This window comes from Mustela nivalis, assembly GCF_964662115.1.
Source record: "Mustela nivalis genome assembly, chromosome: 16".
In the NCBI taxonomy this organism is placed as follows: domain Eukaryota; kingdom Metazoa; phylum Chordata; class Mammalia; order Carnivora; family Mustelidae; genus Mustela; species Mustela nivalis.
The window spans coordinates 31,569,023-31,582,498 of NC_139035.1; positions in this window are offsets into that span (position 1 = coordinate 31,569,023).

Here is a 13,476-nt window from a genome sequence, read left to right on the forward strand (position 1 = left end):
CCTAACCACGTAGCCCTTGCGGGGTCATGACCAAGACAGGTCTATCTTCTCAGTTTTGGAGGCCAGCCACTCAAGATCAAGGTGTCAGCACGTTTGGTTTCTCCTGAGGCCTGTCTCCCCAGCATGAGGGGAGTGGCTTTGTGCCCATGTCACTGACTGACCACAGTGCAGTGGCCCGACTTCAACTCTGCGGTCCCTGTGCTATTTTCCCTCACTTTTCCCTTCCATCCCCCAGCCTCTCCCTGCCCACTATGAGACATTTTTCAAAACGTAGTGAATCTCTTTTGGGGGGAAAAATTATGATTTCACTTTCAGTGGCCAGCAGTATTTCCCTCAGGATGTGTTAGTTGAGCACCAGCTGTGAACAGGATGAGAAAGTGATCACAGAACACAAAACTTCTGTGCCCTTTGAGAACTTACGTTCCGGTGAAGGAAGACACAAGAAGCCAACAAAGGAAAGCACTGGGTCTGTCTGGAGCTGTTAAGTGCTGGGCAGAATAATAAATATGTAATATGATAGATATATAATAAATATAAATCATAAATTGGGGAATGGGTGGAGGATGGATGGAGGTGAAGTCCAGGCTAAGTCAGTGTAATGCAGCGATCCAGTACACAGTCACTTGGACTGGTGACTCTTCTCTCTCAGCATCTCTGCTCCACAGTCACTCAGGTGCCCCGATACCTTCTGCATCGTTGCTCTGCCCTCCCCCTAAGATAACGTCTTCGTGCATATAGCTGTAGCCGGATCCCTGGCATGTCCAGGTTCCAGCCTGAGGAAAGTGGTCAAGAAGGGAAGCCTAAGGCCAACGATCCGTCACCTATGCGGAAGAAATGGATGGAGGAGATGGAAGGATGGCATGGACCTGGTTGGAGGGGTCGAGGCTAGAACCGGGAGGAAGCGATGAAGGAAGGAGGAGGCCCAGCCCCATTTGTGCCCTCCTGCCCATGCTCCCACACACCCCAGAAGCAGAGCTAACTCTGGAGCAGCACAGAGGGGCCAACCAGATCCCCTCAGACGGCACAGTGGCTGCCCTGACCTCCCATTTGACCATGTCCTCTGTGAAAAGGACACCTACCTCAGACACATTTCTATAGAACTAAGAGCACCCAAAAGTCACCCCCTGTTAGAAAACCAGAGAAAGCCAAAATGGGTCCCTAGGATGAAGCAAGTATCCGCTCACGAATCCTGAGACGTGCACGCCCCAAAAGCTCCCCCATGCTCCAGATGTCCAGATCTTTCCGCACAATGCCTGAGACCTGGATTCCTCTGCGGTCCCTCCCCACCCCCCTTTACTAGTTTTCCACTCATGTCTCTCCTTGTTCCCCTTCACTCTCTGAACAGCAATATTTTAAATGGGAAATGGTTTATCCATAGCAATCAATACCTGCTTTTCCACCAATTATCACTTATTTATATATGAACAGTAGTTCAGCTGGGAAACATAGGAGTCTGCCCTTTCACAGGGGCACATGAGCAAGCTCTCTCAGAAATCCGGAAGGGACAGCAATCAGCTCCCAAATGCAGCCAGGACTCCCTCCCTCCCTCTCCTCCACCAAGGCAGACAGAGCTCCCTCCCCCAGATCCCAAAACACAGAGGGTCAGCCACGGATGGGGACCAAGGCTCTGCATTTTCTTTCAGCCAGCTCCCACTTCCCACGGATGCACTCGACTGCATTCCCCTGGAAATCAGACATGGAGATACAAAGCCATCCCCCAGAAGCACCCCTGACGGGACCCTCTGTGCCCCAGCCCGGCCCCCATACACCCGCACAGCAGTGCAGGAACTCAGCACCTCCAGAGGTAAGAGAAAGTGAACTTCCCGACAGACCCGTCCCTCTGCCAGACTAGCCTGTTCCTCAGACATTTCACACTCACAAGGAGGATGGGTGGGGGGCGGGGGGGGGGCAACCTGACCCGGCTTCTATCTGACAGCTGACACCTGGTCCCTGTCCACTGAGGGTTCCGACACCATGCACAGGCCCACAAACACGCGCTCGGCTCAGAAGTGCCCTCTCCCTCTCTCTGGCTCGCCCGCGGCCCAAGTGAGGGTAATGGGCCCGCTCATTTTGCCCCATTCGGAGGAGCCTGGCTGCGGGCCGCTGGGCAGCTCCAGGCACCATGGGGCTGTGCATGCACCCTGGGCGCGCCGCGCGCAGGCATCGGAGAAACGCCGGGGGTCCCGGCGGAGGGTGGTCTCCTGTTGGCGCCCACCCCCGCGCCGTGGACCCTGAGGTCACTCACCGCCCGTAAGCTGTGCGGGGCCGAAGCACAGAGCCAGCTGGATCTACAGGACCACGGCCAGCAGCCTGCGAGGGGGCAGCGGCTGCTGCTGCTGCTGCTTCTCCAGAAATCCGTCTCCCGGGCTCCGGTTCATTCCATGATGCATCTTTCGTCCAGGCACCGCACCCGGCTCACAGGCGCCTGCAATCAGGAGCGGACGCGGCGGTGCCTGAGCCGCGGGGCCGCGGGGCAGCGGGGCCTCCCCTCCTCCATCCCCCTCCCTGCGGGAACCCCCCTCCCGGCCCCCACTGGCATCACCACCCAGCCCCCTACCCGCCGCGCGCAACCCGCGGCAGCGCCCCGAGGCGCCGCGCGGGTGGACGGCGGGGGAGGGGCGGCCTGGCCGGGATTGCGCCGGAACCTTGGCCACTAAGTCCGAAGCATTCCCGCATCTCCTGCTGGACCCGCACTTTTGCCGGGGCCTATGCGTTTTCACTCTCGGGCACCTCGCGGCGTGGCAGCGGGTCCCCGCGCGACCTACCCCACCTCCGGGCTCTCGGTCGTGCCCCGAGGTCGCGGGGATTCCCGGCGCGGCGGACCCTCCCTGGCCCGCGGGCTCCCGCGCTTACCTACGGGGCTTCTCTGGCAGCTTCCTTCCCGCTTCTGCCGCCTCCCTGCACAGATCTGACCCGCAACTGTGCGCGACCTCTGCGCCGCCACTGCGCTAGCCAGAGGGAAGCCTCGGCAGCGCCAGACCCCCACCCGCGCCCCGCCTCCGGCTCCCGCGGCACCGGGACCAATCAGAATCCCGCGCGCCTGCACCTGCCTGCCCCGCGGCCAGGCGGCCTCCAACCCACGCGGCGGGCCCGCGACATGTCAGCCCTCGGTCCCCGCGAAGGTTCCGCGCGTCCCTTTGGGGCCCGAGTGGCGACCGAAGCGGCTGAGACCCTCCCCATCCCAGGGCATCCCAGCGTTTGCCCTTCAGGATCCGCGGGGACTCCGATCCGAGGCCTGTGCCTTGGAACTGCCCTGGCCTCTCCCAGCGTCTGCGCCGCTTGCGCGGGTGTCCCGCGGGGGGCCTGTGCGGGGTGGGGGTGCGATCCTTGCAGCTGAAGAAGCCTGGGTACCCGGGAAAGGGAGGCCTCTGGAGGGGTGGGGCCTCAACCCGAGGGGTTCGGGTGTTGGCTCCCAGTCCTCAGGGGGTAGCCTGAGCCTCCACGTGGTTCTTGGAGCACAACCCGGCACCCGCATAGGGGTGGCCCACTCCCCCGACCCCTTTCTCCTCCGCCCACCGTTCCGCCCGAGGCTGGTCTCCCTCTAGTTGAAGGGTGAACTAAGGAGGTGGTGCAGGCAGGCGGCAATTCACTTCCGGGGCTCCCCGTTTTGCCGCTGCAGTTTGCGCCCTGAAAACCATTTTCCTGATACCAACAGCAAATCATCCCGATTCTATCGGGTTTGGATTTATTTCTTTGTTTAGGCTTTATCAAATTGAGATGGCCGCTTTGCACACCGTAGGTTTGACACTTTGGCACAAGTTAATTCCTGCTAATACGGTCTCACTTTGGGGGCTCTGGAATCTGAGTTGGGCACCATTCCACCTTTCGGAGGTCCTATAACTGACCTCTGCCGTTTGAATATTTACTCCCATTTTTTTCCCCCTCAGTAAGCCATCAAATCAGCAAAGCTGAGAAATAGTTGACCATGCACGTTTTTACCGTAGTAAGAGGTCTACATGTATGTATATTCTACTGAACTCTGTTCTTCAACCAATGCGCAACCCATTTGTACAGACACCATCAGGATCAAAAGGAACACACACGTTTTTCTGTCCAAACACGGGATCTAGGCTGGAGTCCCCTGACATTTCTAATAAGCGGTCATTCCGCCTCATGGAATACTTCCTGAGGGAGCCTGGTACATTCGCCAACACCTCTCTTAGAAAAGCCTCTCCAGCAAATATAGTTTCTGACCCACACATGATGCAACAGAGAAGTTATTCTGAATAATTTGCTTCTGTTCATGGAACATAAGAAAAACAAACATGAGGGTGGCCACCGCAACACCCCAGCTGTGAGTTTTCTATAGGACCTTTTGTGTTGGTCTGCTAAAACAGCCCTAACCACGTAGCCCTTGCGGGGTCATGACCAAGACAGGTCTATCTTCTCAGTTTTGGAGGCCAGCCACTCAAGATCAAGGTGTCAGCACGTTTGGTTTCTCCTGAGGCCTGTCTCCCCAGCATGAGGGGAGTGGCTTTGTGCCCATGTCACTGACTGACCACAGTGCAGTGGCCCGACTTCAACTCTGCGGTCCCTGTGCTATTTTCCCTCACTTTTCCCTTCCATCCCCCAGCCTCTCCCTGCCCACTATGAGACATTTTTCAAAACGTAGTGAATCTCTTTTGGGGGGAAAAATTATGATTTCACTTTCAGTGGCCAGCAGTATTTCCCTCAGGATGTGTTAGTTGAGCACCAGCTGTGAACAGGATGAGAAAGTGATCACAGAACACAAAACTTCTGTGCCCTTTGAGAACTTACGTTCCGGTGAAGGAAGACACAAGAAGCCAACAAAGGAAAGCACTGGGTCTGTCTGGAGCTGTTAAGTGCTGGGCAGAATAATAAATATGTAATATGATAGATATATAATAAATATAAATCATAAATTGGGGAATGGGTGGAGGATGGATGGAGGTGAAGTCCAGGCTAAGTCAGTGTAATGCAGCGATCCAGTACACAGTCACTTGGACTGGTGACTCTTCTCTCTCAGCATCTCTGCTCCACAGTCACTCAGGTGCCCCGATACCTTCTGCATCGTTGCTCTGCCCTCCCCCTAAGATAACGTCTTCGTGCATATAGCTGTAGCCGGATCCCTGGCATGTCCAGGTTCCAGCCTGAGGAAAGTGGTCAAGAAGGGAAGCCTAAGGCCAACGATCCGTCACCTATGCGGAAGAAATGGATGGAGGAGATGGAAGGATGGCATGGACCTGGTTGGAGGGGTCGAGGCTAGAACCGGGAGGAAGCGATGAAGGAAGGAGGAGGCCCAGCCCCATTTGTGCCCTCCTGCCCATGCTCCCACACACCCCAGAAGCAGAGCTAACTCTGGAGCAGCACAGAGGGGCCAACCAGATCCCCTCAGACGGCACAGTGGCTGCCCTGACCTCCCATTTGACCATGTCCTCTGTGAAAAGGACACCTACCTCAGACACATTTCTATAGAACTAAGAGCACCCAAAAGTCACCCCCTGTTAGAAAACCAGAGAAAGCCAAAATGGGTCCCTAGGATGAAGCAAGTATCCGCTCACGAATCCTGAGACGTGCACGCCCCAAAAGCTCCCCCATGCTCCAGATGTCCAGATCTTTCCGCACAATGCCTGAGACCTGGATTCCTCTGCGGTCCCTCCCCACCCCCCTTTACTAGTTTTCCACTCATGTCTCTCCTTGTTCCCCTTCACTCTCTGAACAGCAATATTTTAAATGGGAAATGGTTTATCCATAGCAATCAATACCTGCTTTTCCACCAATTATCACTTATTTATATATGAACAGTAGTTCAGCTGGGAAACATAGGAGTCTGCCCTTTCACAGGGGCACATGAGCAAGCTCTCTCAGAAATCCGGAAGGGACAGCAATCAGCTCCCAAATGCAGCCAGGACTCCCTCCCTCCCTCTCCTCCACCAAGGCAGACAGAGCTCCCTCCCCCAGATCCCAAAACACAGAGGGTCAGCCACGGATGGGGACCAAGGCTCTGCATTTTCTTTCAGCCAGCTCCCACTTCCCACGGATGCACTCGACTGCATTCCCCTGGAAATCAGACATGGAGATACAAAGCCATCCCCCAGAAGCACCCCTGACGGGACCCTCTGTGCCCCAGCCCGGCCCCCATACACCCGCACAGCAGTGCAGGAACTCAGCACCTCCAGAGGTAAGAGAAAGTGAACTTCCCGACAGACCCGTCCCTCTGCCAGACTAGCCTGTTCCTCAGACATTTCACACTCACAAGGAGGATGGGTGGGGGGCGGGGGGGGGGCAACCTGACCCGGCTTCTATCTGACAGCTGACACCTGGTCCCTGTCCACTGAGGGTTCCGACACCATGCACAGGCCCACAAACACGCGCTCGGCTCAGAAGTGCCCTCTCCCTCTCTCTGGCTCGCCCGCGGCCCAAGTGAGGGTAATGGGCCCGCTCATTTTGCCCCATTCGGAGGAGCCTGGCTGCGGGCCGCTGGGCAGCTCCAGGCACCATGGGGCTGTGCATGCTCCCTGGGCGCGCCGCGCGCAGGCATCGGAGAAACGCCGGGGGTCCCGGCGGAGGGTGGTCTCCTGTTGGCGCCCACCCCCGCGCCGTGGACCCTGAGGTCACTCACCGCCCGTAAGCTGTGCGGGGCCGAAGCACAGAGCCAGCTGGATCTACAGGACCACGGCCAGCAGCCTGCGAGGGGGCAGCGGCTGCTGCTGCTGCTGCTTCTCCAGAAATCCGTCTCCCGGGCTCCGGTTCATTCCATGATGCATCTTTCGTCCAGGCACCGCACCCGGCTCACAGGCGCCTGCAATCAGGAGCGGACGCGGCGGTGCCTGAGCCGCGGGGCCGCGGGGCAGCGGGGCCTCCCCTCCTCCATCCCCCTCCCTGCGGGAACCCCCCTCCCGGCCCCCACTGGCATCAACACCCACCCCCCTACCCGCCGCGCGCAACCCGCGGCAGCGCCCCGAGGCGCCGCGCGGGTGGACGGCGGGGGAGGGGCGGCCTGGCCGGGATTGCGCCGGAACCTTGGCCACTAAGTCCGAAGCATCCCCGCGTCTCCTGCTGGACCCGCACTTTTGCCGGGGCCTATGCGTTTTCACTCTCGGGCACCTCGCGGCGTGGCAGCGGGTCCCCGCGCGACCTACCCCACCTCCGGGCTCTCGGTCGTGCCCCGAGGTCACGGGGGTTCCCGGCGCGGCGGACCCTCCCTGGCCCGCGGGCTCCCGCGCTTACCTACGGGGCTTCTCTGGCAGCTTCCTTCCCGCTTCTGCCGCCTCCCTGCACAGATCTGACCCGCAACTGTGCGCGACCTCTGCGCCGCCACTGCGCTAGCCAGAGGGAAGCCTCGGCAGCGCCAGACCCCCACCCGCGCCCCGCCTCCGGCTCCCGCGGCACCGGGACCAATCAGAATCCCGCGCGCCTGCACCTGCCTGCCCCGCGGCCAGGCGGCCTCCAACCCACGCGGCGGGCCCGCGACATGTCAGCCCTCGGTCCCCGCGAAGGTTCCGCGCGTCCCTTTGGGGCCCGAGTGGCGACCGAAGCGGCTGAGACCCTCCCCATCCCAGGGCATCCCAGCGTTTGCCCTTCAGGATCCGCGGGTACTCCGATCCGAGGCCTGTGCCTTGGAACTGCCCTGGCCTCTCCCAGCGTCTGCGCCGCTTGCGCGGGTGTCCCGCGGGGGGCCTGTGCGGGGTGGGGGTGCGATCCTTGCAGCTGAAGAAGCCTGGGTACCCGGGAAAGGGAGGCCTCTGGAGGGGTGGGGCCTCAACCCGAGGGGTTCGGGTGTTGGCTCCCAGTCCTCAGGGGGTAGCCTGAGCCTCCACGTGGTTCTTGGAGCACAACCCGGCACCCGCATAGGGGTGGCCCACTCCCCCGACCCCTTTCTCCTCCGCCCACCGTTCCGCCCGAGGCTGGTCTCCCTCTAGTTGAAGGGTGAACTAAGGAGGTGGTGCAGGCAGGCGGCAATTCACTTCCGGGGCTCCCCGTTTTGCCGCTGCAGTTTGCGCCCTGAAAACCATTTTCCTGATACCAACAGCAAATCATCCCGATTCTATCGGGTTTGGATTTATTTCTTTGTTTAGGCTTTATCAAATTGAGATGGCCGCTTTGCACACCGTAGGTTTGACACTTTGGCACAAGTTAATTCCTGCTAATACGGTCTCACTTTGGGGGCTCTGGAATCTGAGTTGGGCACCATTCCACCTTTCGGAGGTCCTATAACTGACCTCTGCCGTTTGAATATTTACTCCCATTTTTTTCCCCCTCAGTAAGCCATCAAATCAGCAAAGCTGAGAAATAGTTGACCATGCACGTTTTTACCGTAGTAAGAGGTCTACATGTATGTATATTCTACTGAACTCTGTTCTTCAACCAATGCGCAACCCATTTGTACAGACACCATCAGGATCAAAAGGAACACACACGTTTTTCTGTCCAAACACGGGATCTAGGCTGGAGTCCCCTGACATTTCTAATAAGCGGTCATTCCGCCTCATGGAATACTTCCTGAGGGAGCCTGGTACATTCGCCAACACCTCTCTTAGAAAAGCCTCTCCAGCAAATATAGTTTCTGACCCACACATGATGCAACAGAGAAGTTATTCTGAATAATTTGCTTCTGTTCATGGAACATAAGAAAAACAAACATGAGGGTGGCCACCGCAACACCCCAGCTGTGAGTTTTCTATAGGACCTTTTGTGTTGGTCTGCTAAAACAGCCCTAACCACGTAGCCCTTGCGGGGTCATGACCAAGACAGGTCTATCTTCTCAGTTTTGGAGGCCAGCCACTCAAGATCAAGGTGTCAGCACGTTTGGTTTCTCCTGAGGCCTGTCTCCCCAGCATGAGGGGAGTGGCTTTGTGCCCATGTCACTGACTGACCACAGTGCAGTGGCCCGACTTCAACTCTGCGGTCCCTGTGCTATTTTCCCTCACTTTTCCCTTCCATCCCCCAGCCTCTCCCTGCCCACTATGAGACATTTTTCAAAACGTAGTGAATCTCTTTTGGGGGGAAAAATTATGATTTCACTTTCAGTGGCCAGCAGTATTTCCCTCAGGATGTGTTAGTTGAGCACCAGCTGTGAACAGGATGAGAAAGTGATCACAGAACACAAAACTTCTGTGCCCTTTGAGAACTTACGTTCCGGTGAAGGAAGACACAAGAAGCCAACAAAGGAAAGCACTGGGTCTGTCTGGAGCTGTTAAGTGCTGGGCAGAATAATAAATATGTAATATGATAGATATATAATAAATATAAATCATAAATTGGGGAATGGGTGGAGGATGGATGGAGGTGAAGTCCAGGCTAAGTCAGTGTAATGCAGCGATCCAGTACACAGTCACTTGGACTGGTGACTCTTCTCTCTCAGCATCTCTGCTCCACAGTCACTCAGGTGCCCCGATACCTTCTGCATCGTTGCTCTGCCCTCCCCCTAAGATAACGTCTTCGTGCATATAGCTGTAGCCGGATCCCTGGCATGTCCAGGTTCCAGCCTGAGGAAAGTGGTCAAGAAGGGAAGCCTAAGGCCAACGATCCGTCACCTATGCGGAAGAAATGGATGGAGGAGATGGAAGGATGGCATGGACCTGGTTGGAGGGGTCGAGGCTAGAACCGGGAGGAAGCGATGAAGGAAGGAGGAGGCCCAGCCCCATTTGTGCCCTCCTGCCCATGCTCCCACACACCCCAGAAGCAGAGCTAACTCTGGAGCAGCACAGAGGGGCCAACCAGATCCCCTCAGACGGCACAGTGGCTGCCCTGACCTCCCATTTGACCATGTCCTCTGTGAAAAGGACACCTACCTCAGACACATTTCTATAGAACTAAGAGCACCCAAAAGTCACCCCCTGTTAGAAAACCAGAGAAAGCCAAAATGGGTCCCTAGGATGAAGCAAGTATCCGCTCACGAATCCTGAGACGTGCACGCCCCAAAAGCTCCCCCATGCTCCAGATGTCCAGATCTTTCCGCACAATGCCTGAGACCTGGATTCCTCTGCGGTCCCTCCCCACCCCCCTTTACTAGTTTTCCACTCATGTCTCTCCTTGTTCCCCTTCACTCTCTGAACAGCAATATTTTAAATGGGAAATGGTTTATCCATAGCAATCAATACCTGCTTTTCCACCAATTATCACTTATTTATATATGAACAGTAGTTCAGCTGGGAAACATAGGAGTCTGCCCTTTCACAGGGGCACATGAGCAAGCTCTCTCAGAAATCCGGAAGGGACAGCAATCAGCTCCCAAATGCAGCCAGGACTCCCTCCCTCCCTCTCCTCCACCAAGGCAGACAGAGCTCCCTCCCCCAGATCCCAAAACACAGAGGGTCAGCCACGGATGGGGACCAAGGCTCTGCATTTTCTTTCAGCCAGCTCCCACTTCCCACGGATGCACTCGACTGCATTCCCCTGGAAATCAGACATGGAGATACAAAGCCATCCCCCAGAAGCACCCCTGACGGGACCCTCTGTGCCCCAGCCCGGCCCCCATACACCCGCACAGCAGTGCAGGAACTCAGCACCTCCAGAGGTAAGAGAAAGTGAACTTCCCGACAGACCCGTCCCTCTGCCAGACTAGCCTGTTCCTCAGACATTTCACACTCACAAGGAGGATGGGTGGGGGGCGGGGGGGGGCAACCTGACCCGGCTTCTATCTGACAGCTGACACCTGGTCCCTGTCCACTGAGGGTTCCGACACCATGCACAGGCCCACAAACACGCGCTCGGCTCAGAAGTGCCCTCTCCCTCTCTCTGGCTCCCCCGCGGCCCAAGTGAGGGTAATGGGCCCGCTCATTTTGCCCCATTCGGAGGAGCCTGGCTGCGGGCCGCTGGGCAGCTCCAGGCACCATGGGGCTGTGCATGCACCCTGGGCGCGCCGCGCGCAGGCATCGGAGAAACGCCGGGGGTCCCGGCGGAGGGTGGTCTCCTGTTGGCGCCCACCCCCGCGCCGTGGACCCTGAGGTCACTCACCGCCCGTAAGCTGTGCGGGGCCGAAGCACAGAGCCAGCTGGATCTACAGGACCACGGCCAGCAGCCTGCGAGGGGGCAGCGGCTGCTGCTGCTGCTGCTTCTCCAGAAATCCGTCTCCCGGGCTCCGGTTCATTCCATGATGCATCTTTCGTCCAGGCACCGCACCCGGCTCACAGGCGCCTGCAATCAGGAGCGGACGCGGCGGTGCCTGAGCCGCGGGGCCGCGGGGCAGCGGGGCCTCCCCTCCTCCATCCCCCTCCCTGCGGGAACCCCCCTCCCGGCCCCCACTGGCATCAACACCCACCCCCCTACCCGCCGCGCGCAACCCGCGGCAGCGCCCCGAGGCGCCGCGCGGGTGGACGGCGGGGGAGGGGCGGCCTGGCCGGGATTGCGCCGGAACCTTGGCCACTAAGTCCGAAGCATCCCCGCGTCTCCTGCTGGACCCGCACTTTTGCCGGGGCCTATGCGTTTTCACTCTCGGGCACCTCGCGGCGTGGCAGCGGGTCCCCGCGCGACCTACCCCACTTCCGGGCTCTCGGTCGTGCCCCGAGGTCGCGGGGGTTCCCGGCGCGGCGGACCCTCCCTGGCCCGCGGGCTCCCGCGCTTACCTACGGGGCTTCTCTGGCAGCTTCCTTCCCGCTTCTGCCGCCTCCCTGCACAGATCTGACCCGCAACTGTGCGCGACCTCTGCGCCGCCACTGCGCTAGCCAGAGGGAAGCCTCGGCAGCGCCAGACCCCCGCCCGCGCCCCGCCTCCGGCTCCCGCGGCACCGGGACCAATCAGAATCCCGCGCGCCTGCACCTGCCTGCCCCGCGGCCAGGCGGCCTCCAACCCACGCGGCGGGCCCGCGACATGTCAGCCCTCGGTCCCCGCGAAGGTTCCGCGCGTCCCTTTGGGGCCCGAGTGGCGACCGAAGCGGCTGAGACCCTCCCCATCCCAGGGCATCCCAGCGTTTGCCCTTCAGGATCCGCGGGGACTCCGATCCGAGGCCTGTGCCTTGGAACTGCCCTGGCCTCTCCCAGCGTCTGCGCCGCTTGCGCGGGTGTCCCGCGGGGGGCCTGTGCGGGGTGGGGGTGCGATCCTTGCAGCTGAAGAAGCCTGGGTACCCGGGAAAGGGAGGCCTCTGGAGGGGTGGGGCCTCAACCCGAGGGGTTCGGGTGTTGGCTCCCAGTCCTCAGGGGGTAGCCTGAGCCTCCACGTGGTTCTTGGAGCACAACCCGGCACCCGCATAGGGGTGGCCCACTCCCCCGACCCCTTTCTCCTCCGCCCACCGTTCCGCCCGAGGCTGGTCTCCCTCTAGTTGAAGGGTGAACTAAGGAGGTGGTGCAGGCAGGCGGCAATTCACTTCCGGGGCTCCCCGTTTTGCCGCTGCAGTTTGCGCCCTGAAAACCATTTTCCTGATACCAACAGCAAATCATCCCGATTCTATCGGGTTTGGATTTATTTCTTTGTTTAGGCTTTATCAAATTGAGATGGCCGCTTTGCACACCGTAGGTTTGACACTTTGGCACAAGTTAATTCCTGCTAATACTGTCTCACTTTGGGGGCTCTGGAATCTGAGTTGGGCACCATTCCACCTTTCGGAGGTCCTATAACTGACCTCTGCCGTTTGAATATTTACTCCCATTTTTTTCCCCCTCAGTAAGCCATCAAATCAGCAAAGCTGAGGAATAGTTGACCATGCACGTTTTTACCGTAGTAAGAGGTCTACATGTATGTATATTCTACTGAACTCTGTTCTTCAACCAATGCGCAACCCATTTGTACAGACACCATCAGGATCAAAAGGAACACACACGTTTTTCTGTCCAAACACGGGATCTAGGCTGGAGTCCCCTGACATTTCTAATAAGCGGTCATTCCGCCTCATGGAATACTTCCTGAGGGAGCCTGGTACATTCGCCAACACCCCTCTTAGAAAAGCCTCTCCAGCAAATATAGTTTCTGACCCACACATGATGCAACAGAGAAGTTATTCTGAATAATTTGCTTCTGTTCATGGAACATAAGAAAAACAAACATGAGGGTGGCCACCGCAACACCCCAGCTGTGAGTTTTCTATAGGACCTTTTGTGTTGGTCTGCTAAAACAGCCCTAACCACGTAGCCCTTGCGGGGTCATGACCAAGACAGGTCTATCTTCTCAGTTTTGGAGGCCAGCCACTCAAGATCAAGGTGTCAGCACGTTTGGTTTCTCCTGAGGCCTGTCTCCCCAGCATGAGGGGAGTGGCTTTGTGCCCATGTCACTGACTGACCACAGTGCAGTGGCCCGACTTCAACTCTGCGGTCCCTGTGCTATTTTCCCTCACTTTTCCCTTCCATCCCCCAGCCTCTCCCTGCCCACTATGAGACATTTTTCAAAACGTAGTGAATCTCTTTTGGGGGGAAAAATTATGATTTCACTTTCAGTGGCCAGCAGTATTTCCCTCAGGATGTGTTAGTTGAGCACCAGCTGTGAACAGGATGAGAAAGTGATCACAGAACACAAAACTTCTGTGCCCTTTGAGAACTTACGTTCCGGTGAAGGAAGACACAAGAAGCCAACAAAGGAAAGCAC